We start from the raw sequence: 20,482 nt of genomic DNA, 5'->3' as shown, positions 1-20,482 counted from the left end.
AGGACCTTTCGGTCAGCAAGTTCAGCAGCTCAGTGGTTTAACCCGCTGTGCCACTGGGGTCTAATGGGACCATTGATGAAATTTCAAAGTTGACAATAAGCATTGTAGCAAATGCAGGCCCAAGACCACACTTTATGAACGGTGCAGCTTTCAGGGTGTGGGGCTTATAGGATTTATGGGCCGCCAGAGGAGGATTGATGGCCAACGTTACCTTTTGGCAAGGAGATTGTAGGAAAAAAACCTGGACCCTGAAAAAAGGATATTTTTGCAGCAGCAGCAGGGGTCAGGCGGGGTTCCCGCGCTCTGCCCTTCATGTGGAGTCAAGGCCCAAACGAGCGCATTCGCTTTAATAGCCTCTTTCGCACGTCGTCGTCTTGTTTCCATCGCTAATTGAGGAGCCGGGTCCCCTTACAAGGCAAACAGGGCCCGCGCCAAGCTTGGCCTGCCACCTTCCCCGTCCTTCCCGCGTCTGGAGCCTTGGCTCTCCAAAGGGGGCCCTCTCCACCGTTTTGCTTTCTTTGGGGCCAAGAAAGCCGGCCAAAATGAGTCAAAGTTTGCCCAGGCTCCATGTTCTGTTGAGCTTCGGCAGCAGGCTCAGCTTGCGGGGACCCAGCTGTGCAAACAGGCCTGTTGCGGGATGATGGGATACAGGGAATAGGTGGACAATCGCACAGATTGATTGATTGATCGTGCAAGAAGCAAATTGAGGGTACAGTGATTTAAAGTTAAATACTTAAACAACCAGGCACATCTTAACACCTCTCAACAGAATATTTTCCCAGGCTCAGCCAGGCCTTCAAATGCTAATGAAGGTGGTCAGCTGAAACATTCACACCTAGCTTCAGCAGAGAAGAGCTCTTTGCCCCACCCCAGTCATTCCACAGATATATAAACCCATTTTCCTATTTCCAACAGACCTCACTACCTCTGAGGATGCTTGCCATAGATGCAGGCGAAACGTCAGGAGAGAATGCCTCTAGAACATGGCCCTATAGCCCGAAAAAACCTACAAGAACCTACTTAAATACTAGATTTCCTTTGACTAGTATCTGGCCACTTGGAACGCCTCTGGTGTCGCTGTGAGATGGTCCTCCAATGTGCATTATTGTTTTTAAGTGCAGGCCAAGGTCTTGAGGCACTGCACCCAGTCAGCGGGTTAAACTGCTGAGCTGCTGAACTTGCTGACCGAAAGGTCGCAAGTTTGAATCCAGGGAGCAAGGTGAGCTCCCACTGTTAGCCCCAGCTCCTGCCAATCTAGCAGTTCGAAAACATGCAAATGTGAGTAGATCAATAGGTACCACTTCAGCAGGAAGGTAACGACGGTCCATGCAGTCATGCTGGCCACATGACCTTGGAGGTGTCTATGGACAATGTGGCTCTTCAGCTTAGAAAGGGAGATGAGCACCAGTCCCAGAGTCGGCGGGTTAAACCACTGAGCTGCTGAACTTGCTGACCGAAAGGTCACAGGTTCGAATCTGGGGAGCAAGGGGCTCCCACTGTTAGCCCCAACTCCTGCCAATCTAGCAGTTCGAAAACATGCAAATGTGAGTAGATCAATAGGTACCGCTCCAGCAGGAAGGTAACGATGCTCCATGCAGTCATGCTGGCCACATGACCTTGGAGGTGTCTATGAACAATGCCGGCTCTTCAGCTTACAAAGGGAAATGAGCACCAGTCCCAGAGTCGGTGGGTTAAACCACTGAGCTGCTGAACTTGCTGATCAAAAGGTCTGGTTTGTGCCAGAGTCTTTGCAGTTTGCTATTATTATTATTATTATTATTTGAAACACAACAAGATGAGTCCATAGCAGACACTCCGCTGGCTGTTGAATTGGATCACACGTCGGACACTACCCAAGATTGTGTGAAGTTTTGGCGAATAATGCGTGCAGATCCCAGTAAGGTGGCCTTTTGCAGTTAGCAGATGGTAATTTTGTCAGCGCTGATTGTGTTTAAGTGCAGGCCAAGGGTTTGAGGCACTGCACCCAGTGTGCAGATCACCACTAGGATCACCTTGAGTGGCTTGTGCCAGAGTCTTTGCAGTTCTATCTTTAAATCCTCATATCGTGTCAGCTTTTCCAGTTGTTTCTTTGCAATCCTGCTGTTGTTGTTGTTATTATTATTATTATTATTATTCTGACACAAAAACACAGTATGTCACAGCAAATGAGATCTATATGCTGGATTTCACATCAAAAAATCACAAGTCGAACACAAATATTATTATTATTATTATTATTATTATTATTATTATTATTACTATTATTACTATTATTATTAAATTCATGACAAGATGAGTCCACAGCAAACAAGATCATTCTGCTGGCTGTTGTATTGGATCACACAGCAGCGCCTTCCCAAGATAGTGTTTTACAACTAATGGATTGGCAAATAATACATGCAGATCCAAGTAGGGTGGCCTTTTGCAGCTGACAGATGGTAATTTTGTCAGCACCAATTGTTTTTGAGTGCAGGCCAAGGTCTTGAGGCACTGCACCCAGTGTGCCCATCACCACTGGGACAACTTTGACTGGCTTGTGCCAAAGTCTTTGAGTCTTTGCAGTATTATTATTGGATCGTTGTAAGTTTTTTTGGGCTCTATGGCCATGTTCTAGAGGCATTCTCTCCTGACGTTTTGCCTGCATCTATGGCAAGCATCCTCTGAGGTACCCTCACTACCTCTGAGGATGCTTGCCATAGATGCAGGCGAAACGTCAGGAGAGAATGCCTCATGGCCATATAGCCCGAAAAAACCTACAACAACCCAGTGATACCGACCATGAAAGCCTTTGACAATAAATTATTATTATTATTATTATTATTATTATTATTATCATTATTTGAAACACAACAAGATGAGTCCACTGCAAACAAGATCACTCTGCTGGCTGTTGTATTATCATCATCATCATCATAATCATCATTATTATTGTTATTATTATTATTATCATTATTATTTGCTACACAACAAGATCACGATGCTGGCTTTTGTATTGGATCACACATTGGATACTTCCCAAGTGTTTCTAGGACTATTGATGTATTGGCAAATAATGCATGCAGATCCAAGTAGGGTGGCCTTTTGTAGCTGTCCGATGGTAATTTTGTCAATGCCGATTGTTTTTAAGTGCAGGCCAAGGTCTTGAGGCACTGAACACAGTGTGCCCATCTCCACTGGGACCACCTTGACTGGCTTGTGCCACAGTCTTTGCAGTTCTATAATAATAATAATAATAATAATAATAATAATAATAATAATAACAACAACAACAATGACAACAACAACAACAGCAACAACAATAATTTGAGACACAACAGGATCACGATGCTGGCTTTTGTATTGGATCACAAGTTGGATACTTCCTAAGTGTTTCTAGGACTATTGATGTATTGGCAAATAATGCTTGCAGATCCAAGTAGGGTGGTCTTTTGCAGCTGACAGTAATTTTGTTAGTGCCGATTGTTTTTAAGTGCAAGCCAAGGTCTTGAGGCACTGCACCCAGTGTGCTGATCACCACTGGCACCACCTTGACTGGCTTGTACCAGACTTTGCAGTTGTTGTTGTTGTTGTTATTCCAGGATTGCATGCTTATTCCAGATGAGGCCTGAACAGAGCAGAATAAAGTGGTGCCATTCCTATCATCTAGATTCCAGATTCCTATGGATGCAGCCTAGACTTGCATTGGCCTTTGTCGCTGCTGTGCCACACTGTCGGCTCAGGTTCAACTTGTGGTCTCCTCAAGACTCTGAATGACAAACCCCTGCTTCCCCAAGCACAGTGCAAGCAATAGAGCGCCCTTGCTGTTATGTGCCTTCACACTGACACTGATGACCCCACAAATGGGTCTTCTTGACCACTGACCCCCAACAGGGAGGCAAATTTCATTTTTATGGCACCCAAACCCTTCATACGTCCCTCCCTCCCCGAAATACAGTATTTCCTTCTTCTATCTCTGAGATTCCTTTGCCTAAGGGAACCCTATGAGATTCATGGAGTTGTCATTATGTCGACCCGAAGGCAAAGACACATGCATCAAATTTAATTAAAAGTTTGCAAAGACTGTCCTCTCCCAATGATACAGTCTGATCCTTTCCTAAAGTCCTTCTAACCCAAGGTATTGTGAGGCTTTCAGAGCATCTCTTTTTTGTGGGGGGGGGGGGGGCTTTTTTCTGGCCTTCTTGTTGCCCCCCACCATTGCCACCCGCTCCTTCTCGATGAAATGCCGGATAATGCTCTTGGAACGCGGCTCCGGCGGAGTTATTTCTGGGTTTGGAAGAACATGAGCTCATGCTCCCTCGCCGCTGCGCCAGAGCCAGATTGTATGATACGGCCGCCTTATAAAAAACGTCTCCGTCGGGCAATAAAGGGCCCCGCCAAAACATGAAGATGGAGCAAACATGTCCCCGGAGGGCTCCTATTAGCGGACCGAGGAAAGCTGGAGCAAAACCCTTCTTCCTTTGGGCCCAGATCCAGATGCCCCAGTTAGAAGAGAGGCTGGCTTTCCTAGAGTGAATGCGCATATAGGTTTGCTGGGAAGTGCCATCCAGAAAGACCTCGTAGACCAAGACGACAGCCCAGCCAGTATTTCGGAACTTCAACAGGCATCTCTTCCATTGTCCATCAGTTCCACTATTCCATCTGTTCCGTCTATTCCATCATCCATCTAAGTATCCATCATCTATCTATCTATCTATCTATCTATCTATCTATCTATCTATCTATCCCATTTATTCCATCATTCATCTATTCCATGATCTATCTATATTCCATCATCCATCAATTCCATAAACCTTCTACTCCATCTATATTTTATCATCCATCTATTCCAGTGCTTCTCAACCTGGGGTCCCCAGATGTTTTTAGCCCACAACTCCCAGAAATCCCAGCCAGTTTACCAGCTTTTAGGATTTCTGGGAGTTAAAGGCCAAAAACATCTGGGGACCCCAGGTTGAGAACCACTGATCTATTCAATCATCCAGCTGTTCCATCATCCATCTATTCCCTCATCCATCTATTTTATCCATTTATTCCTTCATCCATCTATTCCATAAATCCTCTACTCCATTGTCCATCTGTATTCCATCATCCATCTATTCCCTCATCCATCTATTCCATCCATACATTCCTTCATTCACATATTCCATAAATCTTCTACTCCATTGTCCATCTATATTCTAGCATCCATCTATTCAATTATCCATCTATTCCATCCATTTATTCCCTCATCCATCTATTCCATAAATCTTCTACTCCATTGTCCATCTATAGTCTACCATCCATCTATTCCCTCATCCATCTATTCCATCAAATTTATTATATCATCCATCTATTCCATAAATCTTCTACTCCATCTATATTCTATCATCCATCTATTCAATCATCTATCAGTTCCATCATCCATCTATTCTCTCATCCATCTATTCCGTCCGTTTATTCCTTCATCCACCTATTCCATAAATTTTCTGCTCCATTGTCCATCTATATTCTATCATCCATCTATTCCTTCATCCATCTATTCCATCCATTTATTCTTTCATCCATCTATTCCATAAATCTTCTACACCATCTATATTCCATCATCCATCTATTCAATTATCCATCAATTCATTCATCCATCTATTCTCTCATCCATCTATTTCATCCGTTTATTCCTTCATTCATCTATTCCATAAATCTTCTGCTCCATTGTCCATCTATATTCTATCATCCATCTATTCCATCCATCTATTCAATCATCCAGCAATTCATCCATCCAATTCTTCATTCATCTATTCCATAATCTATCTATTCAATAATCCTTCCGGTCCATTGTCCATCTATCATTCATCTGTTTCCTCTGTCTATTGCATGTATCTCTATTCCATCATTCCTCTGTTCTATGATTTACCCATATTCTGCTTTCTCTCCTTGTGGAGAGAAAAGGCAAGGCATAAATAAACATTGTTGTTGTTGTTGTTGTTGTTGTTGTTGTTGTTGTTCTTCTTCTTCTTCTTCTTCTTCTTCTTCTTCTTCTTCGTTTTCCTCCTCCTCCTCCTCCTCCTCTTTCACTATCTATCTATATTCCAACTTCCATCCAATCCATAATCTATCCATTACATTGTCCATCTATCATCCATCTATTCCATCCATCTATCTAATCCATCATTCATCTATTCTGCCCTTCTATCCCATGTCTATCTATTCCATCATTCATCTATTTGGTGATCTATATTCCATCTAGTCCAATGAAAACAGAAGAATGGCCTGCCTCAGTGGAGCGTGCTTGCTCCATCAATGTTTAACATTGACACAAATGACCAGCCACTGCCAGAAGGGACAGAGAGTTTAATCTATGCTGATGATCGTGCCATCACCGCTCAAGCAGGGAGCTTTGAAATGGTTGAACAGAAGCTCTCCAAAGCTTGAGGTGCTCTTATTGCCTATTACAGGTATAGCCAGCTGATTCCTAATCCATCTAAAATGCAGACGTGTGCTTTCCACCTTAAGAACAGACAAAATCGTGTTACATAGTGGTATTGGTGCATTCTCAACCACCGGCGAGTAAGGAACCAGGAATAACAGATATTATTATTATTATTAGTATTATGACACTGTAAATCATCACCTTCCCCTGAGAAAGAATTATAATATCACAAAGGACCACCACCTCGCCCACTTCATAGGAAATCTACTACAAAACAGGAGCTTTTTTGTTGAGTTCCAGGGCCAGAGAAGCAGATGGCGAAGACAGAAGAATGGCCTGCCTCAGGGGAGCGTGCTTGCTCCATCCATGTTTAACATTTGCACAAATGATCAGCTGCTGCCAGAAAGGACAGAAAGGAGAGTTTCATCTCTGTTGACGATCGTGCCATCACCGCTCAAGCAGGGAGCTTTGAAATAGTTATTTCAAAGCTCAGAAGCTCTCCAAAGCTTGAGGTGCTCTTACTGCCTGTTACAGGGGAAACCAGCTGATTTCTAATCCATCTAAGTTTCATCTATGCTGACAATCGTGCCATCACTGCTCAAGAAGGGAGCTTTGAAATGGTTGAACAGAAGCTCTCCAAACTTTTAGGTGCTCTTACTGCCTGTTACAGGGGAATCCAGATGATTTCTAACCCATCTAAGTTTCATCTATGCTGATGATCGTGCCATCACCGCCTAAGCAGGAAGCTTTGAAATAGTTGAAGCTCTCCAAAGCTTTAGGTGCTCTTAGTGCCTATTACAGGGAAACAAGCTGATTTCTAATCCATCTAAGTTGACGATCGTGCCATCACTGCTCAAGAAGGGCGCTTTGAAATGGTTGATAGATCATGGAATAGATAAATGATGGAATACATAGACATGGAATAGATGGAGTATAGATCAGTGGTTCTCAACCTGTGGGTCTCCAGATGTTTTGGCCTTCAACTCAGAGAAATCCTAACAGCTGGTACGCTGGCTGGGATTTCTGGGAGTTGTAGGCCAAAACACCTGGGGACCCACAGGTTGAGAACCACTGGGATGGACAATGGACTAGAACAGTGGTTCTCAACCTGGGGTCACCAGATGTTTTGCCTTACAACTCCAAGAAATCCCAGCTAGTTTACCAGCTGTTAGGATTTCTGGGAATTGTAGGCCAAAAACATCTGGGGACCCCAGGTTGAGAACCACTGGACTAGAAGGATTATGGAAGAAATGGATGATGGAATAGATGGGTTAGACCATCTGCCAGGAGGGTTTGGATGATTTCTTCCTTGAGAGTCCCACTTTGAGAGTCCTGACATTTATCTAGGCATCTATGGGTCCTCCAGAAGGATTCTGTCGGACTGTTGTGTCGCACTGGAGACTTAACGCAACCCTGCGTATCTCCGTGAGAATCTTTGTGAATGAATGTCCATTGTGACACATTTCCGGAGGCACACGCTCCTTTCCCAATGCCTTTTCCGATTGATGTTCTCAATGTGGACGTTCTCCAAGTCGCTCTTCCCTCATCAGGCTGCAAATCAGCCTTCCTTGGCACATCGAGGCCTTGCCTCATCCTTCTTCCATTATCTCTATGTGGAAAGGCGGATTTTCATTCCTCCCCCCCCCCCAATTGCGCAGGGGTCACCTGAGGTCAAGTTGGGCTCCATTGAGCTTGCAATGCGACACAACGCCCATTTAAGATCAACCCTCCTCAATGGTATGGGCCAACAGAGAGGGATACAGGGATGCTTTCCAAGAGACCAACTCTGAACGGAAATCATCCTCTGTTGTCTTCTTGGGTTCTCCTCTGACCTATGTGACAATGGCATGGCGTTGAGGGTCCCACGCCTCGGCCACGCTCCGGCTTCGCTCGGATTTCCACTCTGCACCAAGGAGGCCTTGAAACGCCTTGGAGGGCCGCCCGCTTTCCCAGCTCGTAAATCCAGACATTCCTGCCCCAAGCTCACAGCCAGATGAGCTGTCACGAAAGCATTTCGGCCCTGGATCTCCAGCCGAGAGAGAGAGAGAGAAAGCGAGGAAGAAGGGAGGGCGAAGCTGGCAGGAGACGGGCCATAAAACTGGACCAACCGGGATGAGGAGTGACCCACGGAGCTCAGCTTGGCCAAGATGGAGAGGTGACACCAAGAATCTCCTTTCAGTATCCCAAAGCTTGTTTCCTGCGGCGCCAGAGAGGAGAACACGAACCGATGGATCCAAATGACAAGGGATTGGCAAGAGCCACCTCTGAGCACTATGAGGCACAGAGGATTCCAATAAGTGACTTGGAAGGCAGATATATCGGCACCAAAACCCTAAGGGCCCTCCAGCCCAACCTCATTCTGCCAGGCAAGAAGGCACAATCAAAGCCCTCCCAGCAGACGGCCATTCAGCCTCTCTATATAGAATCCTAGAGTTGAAAGAAACCGCAAGGGCCATCCAGTCCAACCTACTCTGTATATGTATGCATGTTTCTTTGTGTATACATATCTATATCTAATCTATATATATCATGGAATCCTAGAGCTGGAAGGGGCCCCAAGGGCCATCCAGTCCAACCTCATTCTGTCAGGAATGAGACACCATCCAAGTCCTCCTGACAGATGGCCATTCAACCTCCAGGGAAGGCGAATCCACCAGAGGGCAAGGCACACACCCAGAGGATGGGAAATAAATCAGAGGAGCTCAATCTCTTAACACGAGAATCATAGAATCAAAGAGTTGGAAGAGACCTCATGGGCCATCCAGTCCATAGGCAAAGGGATACAGGGACGCTTAGGCAAAGGGATACAGGGACGCATAGGCAAAGGGATACAGGATACAGAGAAGGCAAAGATGGCTTATGACAAGGGCACCAAATCGTATCAAGACTTGGATGGGAGGCTACTAGGGAATTTTAGGTGCTGTAGGGTTTCTTTCAGAGGAAGAAATTCACAAAGCACCTTTGCCTAAGAAAAACCCATTATGCGGTCGCCATAAATCAATGGGTGACTTGAAGACAAATATAGATTCACAAGAGCTGGCTTCCGCCCCTTGGTACCAAACACCAGTCCCAGTACCTGGGTTTTGCAGCGGATATATCACCAACTGACAAGAGACTGATGGCCTTATGTTTGGGCTCCTGCCATGGCTGGCTGAGACTGCTCGGGCCTCCATCTGTCTGCAAGGCTTCTCTCGCGACCCAAGGGTCTGTCTGTTGCCAGCCCCCGCCCTCCTCCTTCTTGGCACCAAAGGGAATGTTTCACATAGTTACATACCTGGCTGGAGAGCCGGCCGATCCAGATGGGCCAAGAACCCTATGCAGAGCTCACCCACTGCCAAGAGAACGTGGTATCTCAACTCTCTCAGGGCTACGGTATCCGTGCCGGGCTGTGCTCCAACCCACTTTGGCTCCCTTCCCAAACAAATCGCCTACCTATGTCTCTGTTATCGGCCCTACGCCCCACTCCAGACAGAGGGGAAGTTACTTTCCTCTTCCATGTCCTCACTTCGCCCCAGGGCTGCATTCAAAGAAGGATGCTGGTCCAAGAAAACAAACATCTGGGATGCAATCAGACAAATGAGATGGTTGTTCTCCGCAGAGTTCGGGGGTCTCTTTATTATGGGGGGTCAGCAACAGGTATAGTGGATAAAGCAAACCAATGACCCTAAAGAAAGGGGTTCATGTTTTGCCCCCGAGTTGAATGAGAATGTGGAACTCCACTTTGGGTATTACTCCAAAGAAGCATTGGTCCATGATTTTTCATGGCTGGGAACTCAAGAGTTGCAATGGATAGCCTTGATCGTTCTAGGAAGAACACTTTTCTAGGGATCTGTAGTGCAACTCTGCCCTCAGGGTGACCTTGTGATTCCTAAGTGATCCTATGAATCAAATCTACAAGGTGGAGGAACAACTGTGGTAACATAGTCATAATTACGTTTGAGAGGCAGAATCTCAGCTGGTACCATTGTGGATCTCTATGTCACAGTGTCCATAGTGCTGAACCTATTTTGGAGGCCTAACACGCCTTGGAGAGCATGGACTAGATGGCCCAATTTGGGAGAAGATCCCAAAACCTGGAACAGCTTAGCTAGCTGTGGATGTGTGAGAAGGGAGGATTCAGAGGTGACATGGAAGCTATCTTCAAATATCTGAAAGATGGCCATGCAGAAGAAGGAGAGCTTGGTTTCTCCAAGGTAGGGGAGAACCTGGACACACAGACCCAGATGTCCACTATGGAGACAAATGGGAAGAATGTCTTGATGGTAAGAGCCATTTGAATGGATTTCTTCAAGAGGTAGTAGATGCTCCAGAGCTTGGAGGCCACCTCTGAGGGATGCCACAATCTTGGATTGCCACCACCAAGGATTTGGTGTTACTCGTAAATGGTACTTGGGTTGTCCTCAGCTGTGATTCTAGGCCCTCCCTCTCCTTCCAAACATCTTGGGAATTTAAGCAAACTAAAAATGGTCTGCTGGTTTTGGAATGCTTCCTGGTGTTGCTTTGCTTGGAGAATTGTGAGGTTGTCGTTGGAGCAGCTGGACTCTGGGGACCAAAGGAGCCTGGGAATTGACTGGGGACACAATCCAATGACCGTTGGCAAGAGTTCACCTGGCCTCTTCCTGCCAGGGGGAGACAGAAATAAATTTCGGAGACGAGACACAGAAGTCCTCACAGCAAAGTCCCTTGGCTAGCCCACATGGCAAATTACACACAAGTTGGGTGTTCTGTCTCCTTCCACCTTTGGTTAATGTCTTCTCATAGATCTCTAGGTTCTCCGAAGTGACTCTAAAGTCAACCTTTGCTGGAAACTGATTGTAGTTGTGCTGGAGGACCTAGAACTTTCTAGTGCAAGCACATTTCCAGGAACCTCTAGCTCCTGAGGAGTAACTTGCAGTCAAATTCCGCTGGAAGGTGGGTTGGAGAATCTAGAGAGTGTTGCTGGAAGACCATAGAATTGTGTTGGAGAACCATGGTGTTGTATTGAAGGACAATACAGTTGTGTTGCAGGACCATAGCATTGCACTGGAGGACCATAGACTTCTGCTGGGGGATCATAGCATTGACTGGAAGACCATACACTTGTGTTGGAGAACCACAGCATTGCACTGAAGGACTATAGTGCTGTACTGGAGGACAATCCAGTTGTGTTGGACTACCATAACATTATACTGGAAGGCCATGGACTTGTGCTGGAGGACCATGGCATTGACTGGAAGACAGTATAGTTCTGTTGGAGGACCATAGGGTTATACTGGAGAACCATAGCATTGTGTTGGAGGACCATAGCATTGATTGGAGGACAATGTGCTTCTGTTGGAGGACCATAGCATTGCACTGGAGACCCATAGTGTTGTACTGGAGGACTACAGACTTGTATTGGAGGACCATAGCATTGACTGGAGGACAATACAATTCTGTTGGGGAATCATAGCATTGGAGGACCATAGTGTTTTACTGGAGGACCCATAGACTTCTACTGGGGGATCATAGCATTGACTGGAGGACCATAAACTTGTGTTGGAGGTTGAAGTACCATAGTGTTGTACTGGAGGGCAACCCAGTTGTGCTGGAATACCAAGCATTGTACTGGAGGGCCATAGACTTGTGTTGGATGACCATAGCATTGACTGTGGGACCATAGTGTTTTACTGGAGGACCCATAGACTTCTTCTGGGGGATCATAGCATTGACTGGAGGACCATAAACTTGTGTTGGAGGTTGAAGTACCATAGTGTTGTACTGGAGGGCAATCCAGTTGTGTTGGAGTACCACAGCATTGTACTGGAGGGTCATAGACTTGTGTTGGAGGACCATAGCATTTACTGGAGGACCCATAGACTTCTTCTGGGGGATCATAGCATTGACTGGAGGACCATAAACTTGAGTTGGAGGTTGAAGTACCATAGTGTTGTACTGGAGGGCCATAGACTTGTGTTGGAGGACCATAGCATTGCCTGGAGGACAATGCAATCCTGTTGGAGGACCATAGCGTTGTGTTGGAGAACCATAGGCTTGTGCTGAAGGTCCATAACGTTGTCTGAAGGACTATGCAGTTCTGTTGGGGGACCATAGTGTTATACTGGAGGACCATAGCCTTGTACTGGTGGACTATAGTGTTGTACTGGAGAGTCATAGACTTCTGCTCGAGGACCTAGATGCCTATCTACTCTGTCTCCTCCTCGTTTGATCCAGTGCTTGAGCGTTGATTCCGAACATGTTACAAATCAGCAGACTTCTTCCATTTCCCTTTACTCTCAGAATTAAACCATACATGGGAAAATGCTCCACGGCCCAGGCCAATTGCAGGAGATGGCTTCAAACTTAGTGTGTTTGATAAAAACTCACACATCTGGTTTGATTCGGGGAAGGCATTTCTCAAATTAGGCGCTATCTGGAGAGCGAGAGAACAATATAGATATTTTGCAATAAATTGGAACCATCTTTCCCAAACTAAGGCCCTGCATTTTGAGCATTTAAGGAGAAAAAGCATTGTTTCTTTTTTTTCCTTATTGTTGTCGACTACCCAATGGTCTTATTATTATGTCAACAGCAACAACAAGATTTGCATCCCAATTTTCTCCCATGACTGGGAACCACATCAGCTCACAACCTTAAAAAGAATACAATTAAAAAGCCTACAAAACACAAATATTATAAGAGTTGGATTGCTGTGAGCTTTCTGGGCTGTCTGGCCATGTTCCAGAAGCATTCTCTCCTGAGTGTCTAGATCTAGCATAGTGTCTAGATCTAGGGAAGTCATGCTCCCCATGCTCTATTCTGCCTTGGTTAGACCACACTTGGAATATTGTGTCCAATTCTGGGCACCACAGTTGAAGAGAGATATTGACAAGCTGGAGTGTGTCCAGAGGAGGGCGACTAAAATGATCAAGGGTCTGGAGAACAAGCCCTATGAGGAGCGGCTTAAGGAGCTGGGCATGTTTAGCCTGAAGAAGAGAAGGCTAAGAGGAGATATGATAGCTATATATAAATATGTGAGAGGAAGCCACAGGGAGGAGGGAGCAGGCTTCCTTTCTGCTTCCCTGGAGACTAGGACACAATGGAGCAGTGGCTTCAAACTACAAGAGAGTAGATTCCATCTGAACATGAGGAAGAACTTCCTGACTGTGGGAGCCGTTCAGCAATGGAACTCTCTGCCCCAGAGTGTGGTGGAGGCTCCTTCTTTGGAAGCTTTTAAACAGAGGCTGAATGGCCATCTGTCAGGGGTGATTTGAATGCAATATTCCTGCTTCTTGGCACAATAGGGTTGGACTGGATGGCCCATGAGGTCTCTTCCAATATAGGGACATGATTAAGAAAAATAAATTTCCAGTTATTACAAGTCCCAGAATCCCTGTCTATTGAGACCCAGAATCCCTGTCTATTGAGAGAGCTTTGCTTGCCAACAGCTGCTGCTGATAGGAAAAAATAATTGCCTGTGTTCCACACAAGCAGATATACTCCCATACTCCCACAAATTCTTTCTGCCTTGGATAAGCAAGCTTACAGATAGGTAAAATTACAGCTCAGGGTCACACATTCAACAGAAACATGAATATGCTGTAATGGTAGAAACAGAACAACCAATCAGAAGTTGCTTACGTGTTGTTTTTACAAGTTTGATATAAAACCATTGTTAAGTACGCCACAAAGGTGTGAATGGTCTTTGTTCTTTGACCAGGATGGTCAAAGGCTATTCATCTCATGTTGATCAACTTGAAATAAAGCCTTGTTGAAAAACCTCATCGGAATCTCATTTCCTCCCTTGCCTTCTGGGCCTGTCACCATAAATTCCCAGTCTCTAACATTTTGGAGGTTCCACCGAGATCTGGGTGGTGAGTGCCCATTGGCTGGAGGACAAGAGGTGGCTTTTGGAGGCCCGGAGGGACGGCACCCATCTGGTGGCAGTGGCTACTGGAGTGCGCTGAGAAAAGGGGCCCCACCTGACTGACCAGTGGCTCTGCTTGTCGCAGCCCCCAGGTGTGTCCCGTCCGTCTCTGCCGAGAAAGAGGTTCAACAACGCTTGAAAGAAGACTGCCGACAGGTCGGAGGAAGGAGGAACGAGGCATTCCAGAGGAGCACCGTCCGTGTGTGGGTTGTAAGGCCTTGTTCCTGGGGAAAAAAAGCTAGCTGGAGGGAGGCAAAGGGGGGAAGGCAGAAATCCCCCAGATAGCTGATTGTGAGGGTGCCCCAAGAACAGTCAGCAGTGCCCCCTTGGAAAAAAAAAGAAAGAAGAGAAACAAAACAGAGAGGGGGGAGGAATTGACCCCTTGGAAGTTTAAACAATTTGCCGTGTTAGAGAACTGTAGAGATAAATTGTGTGTGTCTGTGTGTTGCAACACTGGATTGAGATTTGTGCATGTCTGAAGCGCTGTTTTGTGAAAAGGAAAGTGAAAAAGAAGGAGTTGGATTCTTGTTACTTCAAATGGAAACCTGTTGTTTCAGCACTCAGGAAAGGAAAAGAATGTGTTTGGTGGCATTATGTGCTAAAAAGAGAGCTTTGTGTAAGTTGGCAGATCACTTGGTATAAGGTATGTCTAAATGATACAGGATTGAGTTTTGAAATTCTGTGTACTCCATTGATGGAATGCCAGGGAAGGTTGGGAGTGAGAGACACTTAGACATGTTGAACTGAAAGGTATATGGAATGTTAATTGTGTTTGAAAGATTCAAGAAAGAAGGAAACAAAAATGCGGATTCAATGGGAATTGATGTATGTTCAAAATGCTGCCATTTGAAAAACTGTGTTTTTAAAATGTAAAAATGTGTGGGTAATGACAAAACGGGTGATCTTTAAAAGTTTGATGTTCTCTGTTCTGTGTGCGAAGGAAAAAAAAAGGAGCTGACCTTGGGAAGTTTGTGTGTGTGTATGCGTGTGTGTGTGTGTGTGAATGAGGTTTCTCCCTCTGTGTGTGAACGTACAAGAAGCCTAACAACTAACAAGCATTGTATCTGTGTGTGTGAATTTGGAGAATGAATATTATGCGATGTGACATTTTCTAAAATGGTTAAAATCCTGATTTGTTCTGTGTCTATGGAAAAAAAATGAGTCTTGCATTATGAATACGTATCTTTTGAAAACATGAAAAATTGCCTGCATGGGCTGTATAAATAACTGTGTGAGAAAAGAAAAAAAAGAAGCAAAAACCTGATGTCAAGGGTTTTTGTGTCAAGGGTTGTGACTGGCCAAAAGAGTTTTTCAAACTGAAAGAGGCTAGGGCACATCAAAATGAAAATTTGAAGACTGATAGAAACTCATTGTCTGTGTTAAAAATGTTTAAAAAGCAGGCTATTTAAGAACTTACATTGGTGCCAGCCCAGGATGAGATCAAATGGTGTCTTCAAAAAAAAAAAAGATTTTGGACAGAATGAGTGAGTGTGCTTTTTGCTTAAGTAAATGAAATTGATTCTTGTGTTTGAGACAGCTGCTTGTCAGAGTTTTAAAAGTTTTTTTTGAGTTTTAAAAGTTTTTTTTTCTAAGAGACGTTTTGAAAAATACAAAAGTTGCCAGAGGAGAGATAACAAAGAAAAAAAATAACACCATGACCTTACGTGGCAGCCTGCCCGGGATATTGTTGTCAAAGAAAGAAACTCCTCCAATGTTTCATTTTTAACTCCCTTCTTCTATGAACTGCTATTGGACATTAACTCTTTACAGTTTGGGACATTTTTAAGGCTTGTGTCAAGAAGAGACATTGTCAATGCTTGTGTGTGTGGACAAATAGGTTTTAAAGGTTCAGGTTGTCATAGGTATTTCAGGCTGAATGGCCATATTCCTGAAGCATTCTCTCCTGACAATTGGCCTGCATTTATGATAGGCATCCTCAGATGTTGAAAGTTTAAACTTTTTCTTTTGGCTATTTAGAGATGCACTCACTAGGAACTGTGTGAGAGCTAATAATTTACAGAAAATAGGGATTTTCCAGCAACTTCTTTTGCGATAAAGAAGAGGCACAGGATCCATGTCTAAAATTTGTTTGGGACAAAAGGTGTTTTCGGAGAGTCTGATTTTGTCTCAGGACAACAACTTGCTAGGAGTTGTGGAATTTCAAATGCATTTTCTTTTGAGGGAGGATTCAACCCCTCCTTCTTCGCTCCTTCTCTCTGTTGTTTTGTTGGAGATACAAGATAACTAGATGGTTTTTCTTCTTCATATGACGGTGGGGTGACCGCTGTGGTTTTATGTTAGAAATACATAGAAACTCCCTCAAGATGTTAACGGATAAAATATGTTTTAAGTTAAAACAAAACAAAACTGCCTTTTTAAAAGTCAAGTCGCGAGACACTGATTGTTAAACAGAGTTCTTTACATTGTTTTTGTTTGTTTGGTTTGGTATTTGATTCAAAAGGAAACCAGCAATTGATTTTTACAACAGAATTTACTTTTATGTGGATACAATAACCCTGGACATAAATCATAGAATCAGAGAATCAGGGAGTTGGGGGAGACCTCATGGGCCATCCAGTCCAACCCCCTGCTAAAAAGCAGGAATGTTACATTCAGATCACCCCTGACGGATGACCATCCAGCCTCCATTATAATTCTTAGCCCGAGGTGGCTATATTTCACAGCTTTCTTCAAACATAGGACAAAGTACCTCTACAGATTTTGTTATTTTGACCCAATCCCTCTACAAAGTTACTGAAAGAATTAATTCTAAAATGGGACATTGAACCAGAAAGACAGGGCAGTTTGCCCTGGAGTTGCCAGATTTAAAAGACAATGCCTTGCAAAGGGCCAAAAAGGTTTTTGCCAGATTTGAGAGACATTGCCAGCAAAAAGGTTAAACTGTTTATTTAGTTGAAAGAAGAAGAAAAAAAGCAGGTTGAAGTTGGAAAAGCAAGTCGAAGATGATAAAGGATTGCTTGCAGTAGATGGACAGAGAAACGTGAGATAAATCATGGGAAGAAAACCGTGAAGAATTGTTTAAAAGGATGGAGAATGGTCGAGAGGACATCGAAGTGAGAGATTGTGGAGGCCCGCCAATGAATGGAGTGAAAGCTATCGACGGAAACCGACAGATGGGTAATCAGTATCCCCCTCCCCCTTTTCTCTCACTATCTTTCTATTTATCTTTTTCAGCTCTTGAGCTCCTGGTATGGGACCATGTTCTTAAATTGGACATCCAAAAGGCGCCATAGCCAGCTGGGAAGCCTAATGGGAGTCCAAAATACAGGAGCCTATCCAAAGCACCACCTGCTGGATAGGACAAGCTAAAGACGTGAGATATGGTGACTTTATTTTATAGACTTTCTTTACACAGAGACTGACTTTAGAGACTAGATACTTTGCTGGATACAGAGACTTTTTGGACTTAGAGACTTTCTTCATTTTACCTGGAATTTAATAGACTAATTTCTTCAATCAAGAAGGGGAACACATCCCCAGTTTGACTCAGATTGCCTTTATGCAAGAGACTAAAAAGACATAAAGGTTGGATACATATGTGTGCGGCCACGTTTGGTCCTGATAATGAAAACTGGATTTCACATATGTGCATGGCCACATTTGGGCCAGACAGCAAGACCTGGACTTGATATCCTTTCTCAAGTTGAATGATTTCTATTGCTAAATCGTTAAAGTGGTTATTGTTACCATTTAGTTCTGATTGCTAGCTTGATAAGCTTTCATTTGTTTATACTGTTTCAGTCAAGTGTTTACAACTGTGTTTTAGAAAGAAACAGAGGTGATGTCATTCACAGCCTGATGCCACACCCCATTACAACAGAATGGGAGAAGGATACCCTCCACCAATTGGTAAATTACATTGCAAAAGGATTGCATGCGCAGGTCTGTTGGGTATGATACGAACAAACAGCTCACTTCTAAACACCATAACCATACAACAGACAACTGATCAGACAGATGATCCCAGTTAATTCAATTTGAAAAAGGGGAGGTCTTCACCGCCTTACACCTTTGTACGCCCTTGTAAACCACTTAGCTCAGCCCAAACCTCACTGACAGAAAAGACATCTCACTATGACCGTGCCCCATGTCTAATTGAGACAATACCATAGACGTGACATCACTGTACTCCTGTCAGATATACAGGACACAGACCGATACCACTAAACAGAATTTGACATGTGCAGATGATTCCGCATTGCATTACAACATGCATATAAAGACACTGGCAAGATTGGGCCAGGATTCTACTGGATTTACAGAAGTTGGGCAAGAAGGAAAGATACTGCCCCAGTCTAAAATGGCACATGTCCAGATTGAGAGTCTTTGATACAACAGGTGCTGGCATTAGCCTACAAAGCCCTAAACGGTTCCGGCCCCACCTACCTCTCCGAACGCATCTCCTCCTATGAACCGACACGGACATTAAGATCGTCCGGGGAGGCCCTGCTCTCGGTTCCGCCTGCGTCACAGGCACGGTTGGCGGGAACGAGAGACAGGGCCTTCTCGGTGGTGGCCCCTCGGTTATGGAATGCCCTACCAAGCGACATCAGACAGGCCCCTTCGTTGCTGGCATTTAGGAAGAAGCTCAAAACCTGGCTTTTTGAGCAAGCGTTTGGCTAATCAGCGCAATTGTACACAGAATGACGGTAAACTGAACATAGGAACGGTATAAGGATATGAGACTGGATCTTGGTTGCGATCGAGGCATTGTATGAATGATTGTGTGTTTGTTATTGGGTATGCTGTGTTTTAATTGTTATTGTTGTGGTAATTAATATTGTGTAAACCGCATTGAGTCACCTATTATAGGTTGAGAAACGCGGTATAGAAATAAAGCAAATAATAAATAACAGCTGCTTGAGACATAGGACAAAACAATTTGGATGGGCCTGAGTTCAAGGGGCACAAAGTGACACATAACAATGACACTGACAATGCATACTTCACTGGATCACAAAGAATTGGTGCAATCTTGTTTCCATAGATTAAAATAACACTAACTGGCACATTTCAGCACAGCTAGAGAAATTGACAAACTATATGATAAAAGACACCCAGATGCAATACAGATTGACAATAGACCACCTAAACAGAGAAGGGGGTCTATGCATTTTGTTGCCTAATGAAAAGATGTTTCCAAGATATACACATCATGGTTTCCAGACTTACAATGGTTAAAAGTTTGGTTATGTCTCAAATTATAATTGTCATAATGCTATTGATATTCTTGTGCTGTTTTACTTTGATGGAAAAAGGCTTGATAACTCAAAGCCTTATAGATTCAATAACTGCTAAAAATATGATATCCCTGCATAGAACCCTATACATGCGGATGTCAACGCTGCCAGGCTCACATGAAAAAATAGAACAAAGATAGAGACAGTGTCAGAGATGGCTATGACAAAGGACAATGATATTGTTTATACTACTGATTGCAACGCTCGCTTCAATGCTTCGCTTAGCAACAAGAAGAGGAGGGAATATAGGGACATGATTAAGAAAAATAAATTTCCAGTTATTACAAGTCCCAGAATCCCTGTCTATTGAGACCCAGAATCCCTGTCTATTGAGAGAGCTTTGCTTGCCAACAGCTGCTGCTGATAGGAAAAAATAATTGCCTGTGTTCCACACAAGCAGATATACTCCCATACTCCCACAAATTCTTTCTGCCTTGGATAAGCAAGCTTACAGATAGGTAAAATTACAGCTCAGGGTCACACATTCAACAGAAACATGAATATGCTGTAATGGTAGAAACAGAACAACCAATCAGAAGTTGCTTACGTGTTGTTTTTACAAGTTTGATATAAAACCATTGTTAAGTACGCCACAAAGGTGTGAATGGTCTTTGTTCTTTGACCAGGATGGTCAAAGGCTATTCATCTCATGTTGATCAACTTGAAATAAAGCCTTGTTGAAAAACCTCATCGGAATCTCATTTCCTCCCTTGCCTTCTGGGCCTGTCACCATAAATTCCCAGTCTCTAACACCAACTCTTTGATTCTATGATGTTTCACCCACATCTATGGCAGGCATTCTCAGAGGTTGTGAGGTCTTGTTGGAAACTAGGCAAGTGAGGTTTATATATCTGTGGAATAATGTCCAGGGTGGGAGAAAAAATTCTTTGTCTACTTGAGGCAAGTGTCAATGTTGCATTTGGCCACCTTGAT

At 44.1% G+C, this 20,482-nt stretch overlaps 1 long non-coding RNA gene across 1 annotated transcript; it reads left to right on the top strand.

Annotated features, from left to right (window-relative positions):
- Positions 1–13,703: 13,703 nt before the first annotated feature.
- On the top strand, positions 13,704–20,239 carry LOC137097677 (uncharacterized). Its single transcript, XR_010910354.1, has 2 exons — positions 13,704–18,647; positions 19,166–20,239. It is a non-coding gene; the product is annotated as an uncharacterized lncRNA (long non-coding RNA).
- The last annotated feature ends 243 nt before the right edge of the window (positions 20,240–20,482 follow it).

This window comes from Anolis sagrei, chromosome 11, assembly GCF_037176765.1.
Source record: "Anolis sagrei isolate rAnoSag1 chromosome 11, rAnoSag1.mat, whole genome shotgun sequence".
NCBI lineage: Eukaryota > Metazoa > Chordata > Lepidosauria > Squamata > Dactyloidae > Anolis > Anolis sagrei.
This window is presented reverse-complemented; position numbering and strand designations above follow the sequence as displayed.